Source organism: Paroedura picta, chromosome 4 (assembly GCF_049243985.1).
Source record: "Paroedura picta isolate Pp20150507F chromosome 4, Ppicta_v3.0, whole genome shotgun sequence".
Lineage (NCBI taxonomy): Eukaryota > Metazoa > Chordata > Lepidosauria > Squamata > Gekkonidae > Paroedura > Paroedura picta.
Window position 1 is genome coordinate 120,241,370 of NC_135372.1, and position 14,523 is coordinate 120,255,892.

General features: G+C 42.9%; 1 protein-coding gene across 2 annotated transcripts in view; it reads left to right on the forward strand.

Moving 5' to 3' along the window:
* The window catches only part of PPP1R16B (protein phosphatase 1 regulatory subunit 16B), a 140,409-nt gene that overhangs the window by 96,395 nt on the left and 29,491 nt on the right, over positions 1-14,523 (forward strand). The window lies entirely within an intron of this gene.

Genomic DNA, 14,523 nt, shown 5'->3' on the forward strand with positions numbered 1-14,523 from the left:
TTTTGCAGCCTGCTGGAAAGGCTTGTAGCGAGTACACCTGCACAGGGAGCAAACAATACCTCCTGCCTCTTCTTCCATGCCCGTTTAGGGGAATGGAAAGAAGAGGTCACTCAGTGATTATGGAAGAGTCCTCCATGGATCTGATTCAGTGGGTCCTAGGGCTGGAAAGGGTGAAGAGCACTAGTCTAGTCTTCTCATTACTTGTGGAAATAGGGAGCAGCGCAATATATTTAGACAAATATGTTATCTCCATGAAACAGAAGTGGAAAACGTCCTGTGGAGTTTTGGAAATGGAAAACAGAGTGGCACTACAAGGTAAATGTCCTCCCTGGAAACTGTGCTTTCTCTTCCATTGGAAGAAGCCCATTGGGCATACTAGCCTGTGATTGCAGTCAGACTTTGTAGCTGTTGAAACAGCAAAGAAGCTCTGTCTGTACTTCTATACTTCATGTTATTTCTACATGGTTCATCCAAAGAGCTATGTCCAACACATCTTTCTCTCTCCTCCTTCATGTATCTTTTCAGGAACCCTGTGAAGTGGGCTGGGTGGAGAGCATGGCTGGCACACTCAGTGTCGTTCACTCCACTTTATAGCTAAGTGTAGACTTGAATCCAAGTTCCCCTTCGGCACTATACCATGCTGCTTGTATGCTTTCTGCGTTCCTTTTCCTGCCTTCCCCCTCTTCCTACAGGCAAAATTTGTCCTCTAGGGTTGCCACTTTTAAATGTGGCAATATATGGACAGCCCATTTATTGCACCACTCTAAGTGATGACGATAAAATTACTGTTCCATCATCCTATCGGTTCTGAACATCAATTTGAATAAAATACTAGGATATTAGTTTATTTGGACCAGCCTTTCTCAACTTTCTTACCATTAAGAAAAACCCCAAAACCCTCTGGCCCTGGTGGAATGAGCTCTCGGAAGAACCAAGGGCCCTGCCAGAACCTCCACAGTTTTGCAGGGCCTGTAAGATGGAGCCCTACTGCGAAGTATTTGGTTGAGGGGAGGCCCGTTAAGATCTGAGGGCCTCTCCTCAAGGATGCTCAGAACATTGGGCCACTCCCCATTACCTCCCCCCCCCCAAGGCACAGGTTTTGGGGGTTGCTGAACAGGAAGGGATGGGGGGATGGGGGTAGGGTGTTTCTGTAACCATGACTGATTGCATTAGGCTTCTTGTATTTTATGTGGAGTTTTATTGTGGGGTTTTTACTTTGGAACTGGGACTGGCAGGTAATTAATATGATGATGATGGTGATGATGATGATTATGATGATTCAGGCTTTGAGAAACCCCAGAAGTGGCATGATCGTGCAGAATATGGTTGGGAAACTCCTCCCCTTCCCACCCTCTGTAGGCCCATCATTGGCCATTTTGGGAAGGGTGGGTGGGACAACTTGATTATATATGGTTATATCACCTGATAAATGTTTAACAATTTAAAAATATATATATTAAAATTAATTAACTCCCACCCATTTGAGAAACCCTTCCATAGCTGTCAAGAAATCCCATGGTTTCATGAAACCCTGGCTGAGAAAGCCTATTTAGACATTGTTTTCTTTCCCCATAAGGACCAAAAGTGGCTTTCAACATTGTTCTCTCTTCTACATTTTTGTTGTTAGGTGTGAAGTCGTGTCTTCATGGACAATGATCCTCCAGGCCTTCCTGTCCTCTACCATTCCCTGGAGTCTATTTAAGTGACTCCATCCAGCCACCTCATTCTCTGTCATCCCCTTCTTTTGCCCTCAATTGCCCCAGCATTAGGCTCTTCTCCAGGGAGTCCTTCCTTCTCATGAAGTGGTCAAATTATTTGAGCTTCATCTTCAGGATCTGGCCTTCTAAGGAGCAGTCAGGGCTGATCTCCTCTAGGACTGACTGGTTTGTTGGCCTTGCAGTCCAAGGGACTCGCAAGAGTCTTCTCCAGCACCAGAGTTCAAAAGCCTCAATTCTTTGACGCTTGGCCTTGCTTATGGTCCAACTTTCACAGCCATACATTGCAACTGGGAAGACCATAGCCTTGACTAGATGCACGTTTTTTGGCAAGGTGATCTCCCTGCTTCTTCTTCTTTTTTTGCGCTACATATTGTCTTCAAAACAACAGTCTTGTGAGGTAGGCTAGGTTGAGTGAGAACTGACTGACTCAGTGAGCTTCATACTTGAGCGGTAACTTAACCTAGGGTATCTTAGATCGTAATTCAACACTCTGTTATACTGGCTCTCTCTCATGGCCACCAAGAATTATAATTGTTGTCTGGAAACATGGCTTCACTTTTGTTATTATATATGGGGCTGAAGAGCAGGTCATTCAGATTTCTTGCAGCCCCCTAGGTCACGAAAGCCTAGTTGTAGTTTCCAGAATGGAATTACAAACAAAATAACACCACTGTTTGTTCTTTTCTACAACATGCTTACTGATTTATATTTAAGAAGTCTAATTTCTGTTGCCTTTTTAGAGACTTCAGTCACTCAAATTTCCCAAAACTAGAGGTTACCTGCCTGTTGTAACCTTCCTTTGTATTACAGACAGCATTCTCCCCTCCAAAAGAGAAATGATTGACTGATAATAGATTCACCAGAATCAAATGTGCATTTTCACCTCCTTCCCATATCATCTTTTTCCAGGACTACCATTCTTTCCACATTACATTGGAATGGAAAATCCAGGTAGAATGTGCAGGAATGCTGACATCTCACTCATGGATCTTTTCTGGCAAAATACATGTTGATATTTGTTTACATTGTAATGTTTCCCAGGTGTATTCCTCCATAGAAATGATTCCAAAGCACTCTCCCTTTGGAACAAAGCCAAGCTTGTGTGAAGTGCTAATTTGCTTCTTAAGAACATCTAAACAGGGTTCATCTGAAACTTCATGTGCCACAGACTAAATGCCCTTGACAGTGTTGCATCCCGTGATTTTATTCTAGTAATGCAGATGTCACAAGAAAATAACAACCTCATTGGTAAGATCGCTGGGTTATATGGGTAGGTTCTGGGTTTAAGTTACAAGCTTGATTTTAATTTCTATGATGAATATTATGTTTGCATATGACTAATGTACTGCATGACCTACCACGGCTAAGCACCACAACTTATCAAGCCACCAAATGTCAAATTAATAAATATAAAATTAAAGATTTCATATACCCTTCCTCAGTGGTATCCTCAGCCAATTCACAAATGATCTCTAAATATCAAAGATGGAGATAACAGTCATTAAAAAAAATTCCTTGTAGTCTTTCACATTTGGGAAGATGGGTTCTTAGTCTATTTGCCTTTCAGATCCCTGAGATTTGTTCACAGGGCTTGTGTAGCCTGAAGTTAATTTAAATGTTTACATTCTCCTCCTAAACAGGTTTTGGCCCAATGCATGGGTGCTTTTTGAAGGAGCAGTTGTTTAAACAGGCTTGACTGTACAGTCAAGATAAAGAGCTTTTGGGGCTCATCAGAACATATGTTTTCACCACACAGTCTCTTGACTAAAGCAATTGCTGGGGATAGTCTTGGAAAATAATTATCTTTGCTTTGCAATTCCAAGAGTATATAGTTTATGATAGTTTCAAAGAGAAACGTGCCTTCAGGCAGAAATAAAATTTTGCTGCCAGAGCAAATATTAAAGCAAAGCTTTTATAAAACTAAATATATATGAAAGAAGGGCCATTTGAAGGGAAATGGTGTTAATGTTATTATCTTTGGGGGTGATCCTTTTAAAATAATGATCTTCTTTAAACCTATTAAGATAACACCGTAGATGCTGTTTTGACTGGTGGGATAGAAAATTTGCCTGACTCAGACATTACACCATGTCTTGCCATATATTGGATTTACTTATATTTATATCCTGCTGTTCAGGCAACAAAAGCTGTTCTCAAAAAAAAATGCTCCTGCCTTCAGGCTGAACATCTAAAAACAACTACACAGACAAGGGGAGAGGAAGGAAAAGGTGAAAGTCTCAGATCAGCCTGAAGAGAAGAAGAACCCTGATGAGTATTGATAATGGTCCATCTAGGCCATCGGTCTGTTTTCCTCAGTTTCCTGGAAGGTCCATGAGTTCAGCATGGGGACCAAAGCTAGGAGAGCTCCTATTGTGTCATTTCCCCCTGTGTCAAAGGCATATTTAGTCCCCTGGGCTAATTTCCATTGATGGAATGTTCTTGATTAATTTCTACACAAGCACACACACCGGCCATCACTACATCCTTGGCATCTTTATATCCAGCTGAGGCCGAGATGGTTACTCACCTAAGGCCAGCAAAGCAGAGAGAGAGGATCCCTCCACAGAAGCAAATTTAAAAGAGGGGATGCTGATCTGATTCTAGCTTGTACAATCATCTCTTTTTTTTTAAACCTCTGGTAAATGTTTTGTTTCTTTTGAAACAAAAACCCTCCTTGAAGATGAAGAGATTATTCTTATATGCTGTGTTTCTCTATGAGAAGGAGTCTCAAAGCGGTTTACACTTGCCTTCCCTTTCCTCTCCCCACAACAGACACCCTGTGAGGTGGGTGAGGCTGGGAGAGCCCTGATATTACTGCTTGGTCAGAACAGCTCTATCAGTGCTGTGTCGAGTCCAAGGTCACCCAGCTGACTGCATGTGGAAGAGTGGGGAATCAAACCCAGCATGCCAGATTAGAAGTCTGCACTCCTAACCACTACCCCAAACTGCTTGACCTAAGGTGTCATTGAAACAAAAATAGCACAAATGTGCCCCATGAGTAACGATCCTATTCTCATAGAACTTTCTCAAGAGCTAGCATGGCATTGTGGTTAAGAGCAGCGAACACTAATTTGGAGAACTGAGTTCAGTTCCCCACTCCTCCACATATAGCCAGCTAGGTAACCTAGGTCTAGTCACAGTTCTCTTATGGTTGTTATCGCAGAAGAGTTCTGTTAGTGTTCTCTCAGCCCCATCTACCTCACAGCTCTACTTCTACTACAGTCCTAAAAATGATGTTCCTCGTCAGCCCAACTGAGAGGTAAAATTTGCAGTGGAAAGCTTCCTAGTTTGCAGTGCTTGTCTCCCAATTGCTATATAAACGTTGCCCCCAAACACCCTTCAAGCTGCAGAATGTGTGGCAATTTTAAGTAACTTGTGGTCTGCCGTATTCACACATTAATTGACACCATAGCCTGTAAAACCCTGCAGTACAAGGTGCAAAGAAGCCCACTTCTTATTTCCATTCTAGAGCTGGTATTTCACATTCTGCAATCAGCCCCATTATTCTTTCTGCTCTGAACCAGTGAGTCAGTCTGTGTCGTTTGTGAGGTTTCAAAAAACAAAAACAAAAAAGCTCTTTTCAGAAAATAAAAGCCTAACGCGGGAGGTGTAGGCACATAGTTGACTTAATAACAGTGGAGTCGCTTGCAGCTTGACTTTAAGCAGGAGAGGGGAGGATGGTCTAGAAAATGGTTTCTTGTGTGGGCAGCCTTCACAACAGGAAAACAAAGAACATTCAAAGGAGACGGAAGAATTAGAGAGTGCTGTAAGCAGAAGGGAGTTGTTATGGCTCATTGCGGGACGTATTCGTGGCTGGCCCCAAAACATTAGGTTATTATCGGGCAACTCGGATGCCTTAGTGTGCTGATCTTCAGCTAGGACACAAAGTTGTCTTCTGCTGTGTGGATTGTATGAGTGGCTCCAACATTGTGTTTTTTAATGTGATGTGGTAAATGCCAGGGGCAAAGGAGGGAAGAATTTCTTCATTTTCAGTGGTTCTGCAGCAGAGAGTTTCCTGGCCGATTCAGCTTGCTGAACCTTCCCAAACCCTCTCTTCCTCAGAAGCAATCTCTCTTAGATCCTAATTCAACACCCTATTATATTGACTGTCATTACAACCCAGGAGCCACATACATTTCAGAGCTGATTCAAGCTAAGGAAAATGGCCAGTTTCCAGCTGAAGACCTGAAGTGTGCGGCCACTTATTGAGGGTACCATTAACATGCTCAAGCAGCCTCTTGAAAACAGCAAAGTGAGGGTTGATTAAGTTGCCTTCCCTCTGTGGTTATAATTGACAGTGTATTCTGAATGCAGACTTTGGCCAAGAATAGACCATTTTGACCCAGTGATGGAGCTGAAGCTTACCACCAATGATGGGATATAATGAAATGCCAAGGTCAGGAGTAATAACTCACTCCTCCAAGCCAAGCAGTAATCTGAAGGCAAAGCAATGTCAAGCAATGTGCAGGAAAATGAAAGGCAGAAAGAGATTGTCTGGAATGAAGGCAAGAGCCTAGCAGTTTATCTTAGCTGTGTGAAACGTCCTCGTCCACATGGCCACAGCATGAAACAGATGGTGCCTCAGAGACTCAAAGCCTTGCCCATCTGTACCATACTGTGTGGTAGGTAATGCTGGAGAGAGACGCTGTGAGTTATAGGCATGAGATAGTCTCTGTAGGCTTTGAACTTTGGGAATTGAGAAATCTCCTGGTGCAGTGTCTGGATTCCAGTGTCTCAGCAGGTAAGGCTGCTAATATATCATGGAGAATCAGATAAACAAAGTATGTTCAGAGACTGCTGCTTGGGAATTGCCAGGCCCTCAAGAGTAACTGGATGCTTTCAGAGAGACTATCCAGATGTGCTAGAACTAACTGTAGGATCACCCTCTAAGCAGTTATACATGTTAAAATGCTCAGGCAAATGTATCCATAAATCACTGGCACAAAAGGTTTGCCCCTGGGACAATTAGGCAGGGTTCTGTAGCAATTATGCAACAAAAGTGTGCAAAGTATACCCATATGTACATTGCACATAATTCTGCTTCACAGTTTTCAATACATTTAGAAGAAGTGTTTGATGTTTTATAGAACAAAGAGGTCAGTTGTGTTAAAAATGAGGGTTGCCTGGAAGCCAGTGGGAGGGTGGGGTGGGGGACATGGGAGGTGGGTTGAATGCAGGCAGCATTGCTATGTCACATCAGGGTACAATCAAGAAGTGACAAAGGGGTTTTACCACAGAGCTTTTGGCAGTTCCTAGAGCCATGACAACAGTTCCTAGAGCCAGTGTGGTGTAGCTTCATATTCTCTGTTAGAAATCCAGACGATAGGGGTGATGGTTTAGCTAGGAAGAAGCAGGAGGGGAGAGGTCATCTGGAAATTCGACTTTGCTGAATCTTCTTGTATAAGATCTCAAGGTCTGCTTGAGCAGGCCAACTTGACCACTTCCCCATTCTTTCCTCCCTTTCAACCATTGGTACTCTCATATCCTTGAGGTACACCAAGCCTGCCCACTCCCCCACAACCCATCTTTATTATTTGATATTAGACAAACAGGGGCTCAGGGGGAATTGCAAGGGGGAGAAACAATTTGAAAGGCACACCCCATCATCTCAGGATTTTCTAAGTTTCCAGAAGCTCGAGAATGGTAATTCCCAGCAGCAATCAGCACTTTGGGTCTCCAGCTTAGATCATATTCTGTCTGCAACAGGTCACTCTTCATCAGGCCCTTTATTTCATCTATGTCATTTTTTTTTACTGTGGGCATCCTGATGTTTTCCAGATTGCCATGGTGTCCAGTCCTTTTGCATATCGACACAGTGCTGAGTGAACCCACTGCTATCATGCCCAGGGGTTCCTGAGGATTAGAAATGCCTATTAAACTAGGATTGGTGTAGATACACCTTTGGTAGCGCATTTGAAATCTTGCTATAATCACTGCCAAGTTCTTGCCAGAGCATTGTTGCAGAATCTTGGCTGATAGTACTGGAGGGTCAGCGGGGAACCAAAACAGTATCACTGCCAAGGCAGCAGCAGGATCACTGTTTCACCTACACTTGTCCCATTCATAGTATCTTTTCTGTTACTTGGAAACCGGCTGTTTTCTTTAGCCTGAATCAGCTAGGAAACTTACGTGGCCTCTGAAATGCTGCTGGCATTGTAATCATGACCATGAGTTAATGTTGTGCATTGCAATAAAATACCAGATAGATTACTCAGAGCTAGAGCTTCTAAACCATTAATAACCTATGTTTCCCCAAAATTATATAAGCCATTTTTAAGGGGCATGCCTGTTTTTAAGACTACATCCATTTTTAGCATAGAACTCCTACATGGCCTTGGCCAGGCACTCTTGTCTCTCCTAATCTACCTCACAGGCTAGTTGTAGTAAAGATTAATAGTACAGAGGAGAATGTAGGTGCTGGGCTTGACCTGAAAGTAGTGTAATATGTAGTTTGTTCCTCAAAGTAACCCAATGAGATTGATTGGCAGTAGGACTTGATCAGACTAAACAAGAACTTTTCACATAATGCAGTGCCACAAGATACAATGGCTGTTGCTAGTTTAGGCAGAAGTTGTTTCCTGATGGACATTTTTCTCCTCCTTTACTCGCTAACTAAGTTGCTGTTTTTTTTTTAAGCATCCAGAGAATATCATCCTCTGATCATCCACGTCCCAGGTTTTTCCCGTCCTCGTTATATCCTTTCTCAAACCTGCTTTACTATGGTCTTTTCCAAAATAATATGGTCTAAGCATGCTAGCATATTACAGCATACATGAGAATCAGTACATTTTCAAAGGTCCTGCCCACATCAGTGCCATTTTTCCTACCACACCATGAGAAGGCTATAGCATTATTATACTATAGTGCTAAAGCAGTTGATTTTTTTTTAAAATCTAGTGATACAATAGGAAAAAATGCAGGGGGAAATGGCAGCTAATGGAAGAAAGTATGCAGAAAACTCCTGTCTGGATGCTTCTTTACTAATGCAAATATGTCTGCATTTTGCAGCAGCAAAACAGAGAATTGCCATGTGGATATAGCAAAAATTTACAACAGACATGTCAGTCAAATGAAACTTCCTCTATTACTCTACTAAGGTTGCCAACAAGCCAAGAAAAAAACCCTTGTCCCTTGAATAGAAGCTAAATTGTGGAATGGGCAGATGAAGCTTTTTTGGCATAGAGGTATATAACATCACTTGATAAATAACACCCCGTTATTAAAAGTGCAGGATATTTTTTTCTCCAGACAGCTGGCAACCCAATGATGATCATATGCTGGAGAAAGCTGTTGCTGTTACATTCTGCATGTAAGTTTCCTGGTAGAGTTGGTTGGTCAAAGTCTTCTATAACCAGCAGGGCTGCCCATATTTCCATGGAATATAGATATTGTACCTATTATAGGCATAAACAGGAAGAGAATTGGACAGCTGATGTTATTCTCAAATGTAGGGTATAAAAGGGAGAAGAGAACAGGCAAGATTAATCTTGAATCAGCACCATGACTGTATCACTGGAAACAGGGCCAGCTTGATTATAAAACCCTGTATCATTAGCGCACAATGGCTTTTAAATGAGCCAGATGGAATTACGCATCCTAATGGAAATCACATCCAAAGTCAATAAGAGAAAAACCAGTACACATTTATCAGTCAGTTCCTATTAGGAAGGCAGGAAACAACAGTACCAGAAGCATAAACATGAAATATGATTTGCTGGCTTGGCCGCAGAAGCCACTTTTACTATATATGGTGAGGGAAGTAATTGAACTGCATTTTCTATAGGCCTTGGTCTGTCTTCCTTACTTGATCTTTGGTCCTGATGGAAAAAAAGGAGAGAACATCAGGTACAACAAGAAGTACATCTAGTTAGGATGTGCACCTGAAAAAAAAGATATTTTTTCAGATTTGGAGTTCAGGAAGAACATAAATTGTGCTATTCAATACTATGCCGGTTCCCTGGTACCATTTCAGGAATTATTCGTGTTCCATTATTCATAGAATCATAGAACCATAGAATCATAGAGTTGGAAGGGGCCATACAGGCCATCTAGTCCAACCCCCTGCTCAACGCAGGATTAGCCCTAAGCATCCTAAAGCATCCAAGAAAAGTGTGTATCCAACCTTTGCTTGAAGACTGCCAGTGAGGGGGCGCTCACCACCTCCTTAGGCAGCCTATTCCACTGCTGAACTACTCTGACTGTGAAAAACTTTTTCCTGATATCTAGCCTATATCGTTGTACTTGAAGTTTAAACCCATTACTGCGTGTCCTCTCCTCTGCAGCCAGCAGAAACAGCATCCTGCCCTCCTCCAAGTGACAACCTTTCAAATACTTAAAGAGGGCTATCATGTCCCCTCTCAACCTCCTTTTCTCCAGGCTGAACATTCCCAAGTCCCTCAACCTATCTTCATAGGTCTTGGTCCCTTGGCCCCAATTATTCCCTATAGAGGATCTTTTGGGAGGGAGCTGGAGTGGCTGCTTTTCAACCAAATTACACAATCATTGCAAGGGAGCTAGTGCTCCCTGCCCACTAAAGCCCTCCAAGTTTCAAGCAAATTGGACTAAGGAATCAGCCACCCTACTTGCAAGGGTGTGGGCTGAGAAGAAAAAGGACCCAGCTCCACAAATGAGGCAGGGAAAGAAAAGGAGCCAGCCAGACCCTTAGCTCTGCTAGGCTAAGACCCTTTCCATCTCTGAACTGCCTTTCCCAGGCTGGCCAAAGCTCTCACAGGCTGCAAGCTGCCTTCATGCTACCCAAGATGTTGGAAATATTGGGTTATATTTCCTGCAATTAGCAGAGGGCACAGTGGCTCAAAGCAACAGCTGAAGCAATGTGGTCTGTATATGTTTGCAGGCAAGAAAACAACAAACAAAACTGAGAGCTCTTGTATCTTTTCAAAACTAATATGGACTTCTTTATTATGGGAAATCTATTCTAGGCAGAATAGTGGAGAGAAAGAGTCCTAATCTCTTCTAGCTAACCAGGACAGAGAGAGATACAGAACCCCATGTCCTATGCTCATGATGCCAAAAATGGAGACTGGCAGTATGTGTGAAAAAGCGGTGATGAAGAAGACAGAAGGAAAGAAGTTTGTTCCCTAAAAACAGCATTCTACACACCAAAGGGATAGCAAACAATAAAGACAGGGAGGATCTTCTGTGTCCTAGCCTATCTATCTTTCTAACTCTCTGTTAGCCCCCCTCTGGAGTCTGAGGCTAAAGAGACATCACAAAAAGTCCTTCACTCCCAACACAGGAAAACTTGTTACAGAAGAACCAAACCAGGCCTAAATGGCCTTAAACTGCCAGATTCTCAAGTATCTCAAGAATGTATGGGACCTAGACATCTGTGTTCTCGAGAATCCCAAATGCAGCTCCTGATACTTGAGTATACCTGAAAATAGGTATTTTTCAGATATATGTTTGGACTGGATATACCCAAACATATATCTAATATAGCATAGGAATTGGTGATTAGGGTTGGATAAGCTATGAATTACCCGAATCAGTACTGATCTGTGTCCTTTTGGGGCCTGTCTGAGCTGAATCGCCCACTCCTGCACTTTAAACAGGCCGAATCAGTAAATTCGGCCAGTTTAAAGGAAGGGGCGGGGGGGGGGAAGAGAGAGAGAGCATGCCCAGGAAGTAATCTGACATGATCAGCTTCCTGGCACGCCCTTTAAATGTTAACTTTTAACAGTCACGCTTTCTTCTGCGATTTCTCGGGACCTGCTCATATTGTACACTCTGCTGCCCCAGCCCATAAGCTTTTACGAGTGGCCATTTAGTCCCATTTGGTGCTCTCCATTTTGCAGTGTATATTCGCTCTAAAGTTTATATATCCTCTGTCAGCAGAATACAGGCCCTTCAGTTGCACTGACTCTCTGAGCCTTGGGGAGAAAGTGGTAAAGACAGACTTCATGGCTGGCGGTTTCATTACCTCAGTAGCGTTATCCTGGGAAGACAGAATAGCAACAAGCTACGATCTCCTCAAACAAACTGCAGAAATGAATCATGGCAAACCAATTTCTTTGAATTTATTTATTTTTTATTTGAAATATTTTTCGCCCCACACTCTTTAACTGAAGGTTAGAGCCAATAACAATACAGCGGTAAAAGAAAACTGCTGGAGAACCTCAGGATAAAATTACTAATAAACTCCCTCGTGTATAACAATTACAGATATAAAACCAGAGAGGTAAGATTGTAATATATCAAAGCAATAAAGGCACAATAATAACATCCAAACAGTGCAGATATTTAAGCAGCGATAAGTCAGGTAAAATATTGTTACCACAGTGCCCACATCAGATCCCAGAAAGAGAGATCCTAAGGGGCTTCAGCTGATTCACAGCAATTTATCTGCTCTCTCTCTCATCTCGTCTATAAACTAAATTGCTACCTCTTTAGACACAGACTAGCACCTGCCTCCCTCCCTCCTCTCAGATGGGGGAGGCTCTTCCTCTTGGTTCTAGGCCTGGACACAGCCATTGCCTAACATTTAAGACCAACAGAGGTGATCTGGACAATTGTTAAGTAACATCACCGTTCCCTTTGGTCATGGGCTCCTGCCTCATATGTCATCGTAAAATACAGGGCTTTGCTGTAACTTCATGTCTTTACAAATGAGTAAATACAGGATGGCTCTAAAAGGGTTTTTCTTTGCCGACTTCAAGGTTGTGACTGGCACCACACAGAAGAAAAGATACCTTCTTCTTCCAAACAGTTTTTAATAAGGGAAGTCTTATTTAAAAACTAATTAAAGAACCCAGTGGGAGGGCAAAACCATGAGACGCTCATAATTTGAAAAAAGAAATTTTGCTGCATATTTCAAATATATGAAGTAACGGTGAGGTACCCAAGATCCTCTAAGCAGGTGGAGGTTTTCTTTTTAACTCTGTCGAATGGCCACATGAATTCAAAATGCTTCAAGGGCTCAATATTCAGAAGATGGAATCTAGTAATGAAGCCCCTTCAGGATTTATGTGTTGCTCCCCCATAATAGCTGGATAGACTCCAGCAGGGATGTCTTTAAATGAGGGGTCTGCGGACAATTGTTTGTGTTGTTCAACAGAACTAAATTAGAGATTACACTTGTGTTTGTTTTGCAGGGGCATTCATTTCAACGGTGTGTTTCAAAAGCCGTGGTATGCCAACTGCAAAGTCAGTTGCAGAGCAGCCAGCATTTGGAATGGCAATTATCTCCCAGGAAGAGGAAAATATCACTGCGTGGTACTTCACTCTGACTCAGTGATACTCCTTTCATTAAATGATGGCTTTCAAAAATGAACTATCATCAGGGGGACTATGAGAATATGGCTTCTCTTAGAATCATAGAATACTGGAGTTGGGAGGGGCCATCTAGCCCAATCCCCTGCTCAGTGCAGGATCAGCCTAAAGCATCCATGATGAGTATCTGTCCAGCCACTGCTTGAAGACTGCCAGTGAGGGGGAGCTCACCACCTCCTTAGGCAGCCGATTCCACTGTTGAATTATTCTGACTGTGAATTCCGCCCCCTCCCCCACCCCCAGTGTCTCGTTGGTACCTTTCCTCGTAGGGCTTGGTTTTCCACAAGCTATGAAAGCCCAATTTCAGTCTTCTGGTTCTGGGCTGAGAAGGAGTGATATTGTGTGACTACACTGCAAGCATGAGAAAATCGCAGACTTTTTCCCTCAGACATTATCTTATGTAGTAGGGTTAGGGTTAGTCTCTGTAGTAGAGAATAATCCCTGATTTACATACTTCTCTGTGTAGTGGTTAGCTATTATTTATCCCCACAGTCTGCTTATGTGCTATAAGATTCTGACTGTAATCAGGCAGATATTTCACCATGTGCTGATTCTGACTGCGCAATAGAATGTAGCAGTGGCAACTTTTGAGGCTTTAGCAGGAGAAGGAAAATGAGAAGGTCACCTTTTGCAAGGGGAACTCCTCCCTGCCTTCCACTGGATCCAAGCCATTGCTTTGTAGGGTTGTATGAGAGCTATGCTATGCATAACATTTTGTACACTCAGACACACTGTCACTGAGAACTTTTTTTTTATGGCATGTATACAACCATCTGGCAGGCACATGGAGTCCCCCCCCCCCCATTCCTCTCCTTTCCGGAATGTCTGTGGGCAGAAGTAAGGAGGGACCAGGGGATGAAATCATCTACTTTCCTCAGCACGCCTGTGGCTGTAGAAGGAGGAGCAACTTGCTCTCCTTGTCCTATTCCATTGTAGTCTCCAACCTCCGTGGATATTCCTCTGTGCAGGCCTTCAGAATGATCTTTATGGTGGGTCAGAAGGGGCTGCAGAAACAGAGAAGGACTCAGGAAAACTCTCTGCATGGAGTGATACGATGCATGCAGATATCTCTGCTTAAGAAATGTATAGCAGGTGGTGGCCCCACAAGGTAAAAAGAGAAGCAGGAATTGTGGTGGGGACGGTCTGGGCCAGTGTAACCAAGGAAGAGCCCTCCTGGACCATCTCCATCTTGGAGCATCATATAAGGAGGCAGCTGTGCACTACAGCAAAGGACTTAAGATAGTTTGGGTTGTTAATACATCGACTAAGGTATGGAGGAGAAATGATGCCCTACCTTAGCCCAATCTCATAAAATCTTGGAAGTTAAGCAAGGCTGGCTCTAGTTAGCCATCAAGAAAGGTCAGGGATGCTACACAAAGAGCAAATACCTCTGAACTTCTCTTGCCTCAAAAACCTTTTGGGGTCACTGTAAATTGACTGTAACTTGACAGCACTTTCCTTCATGGCTATAGAGGGATGGTCACTGGGAATTTTTAAAGATCCTTTTTCATTCTAC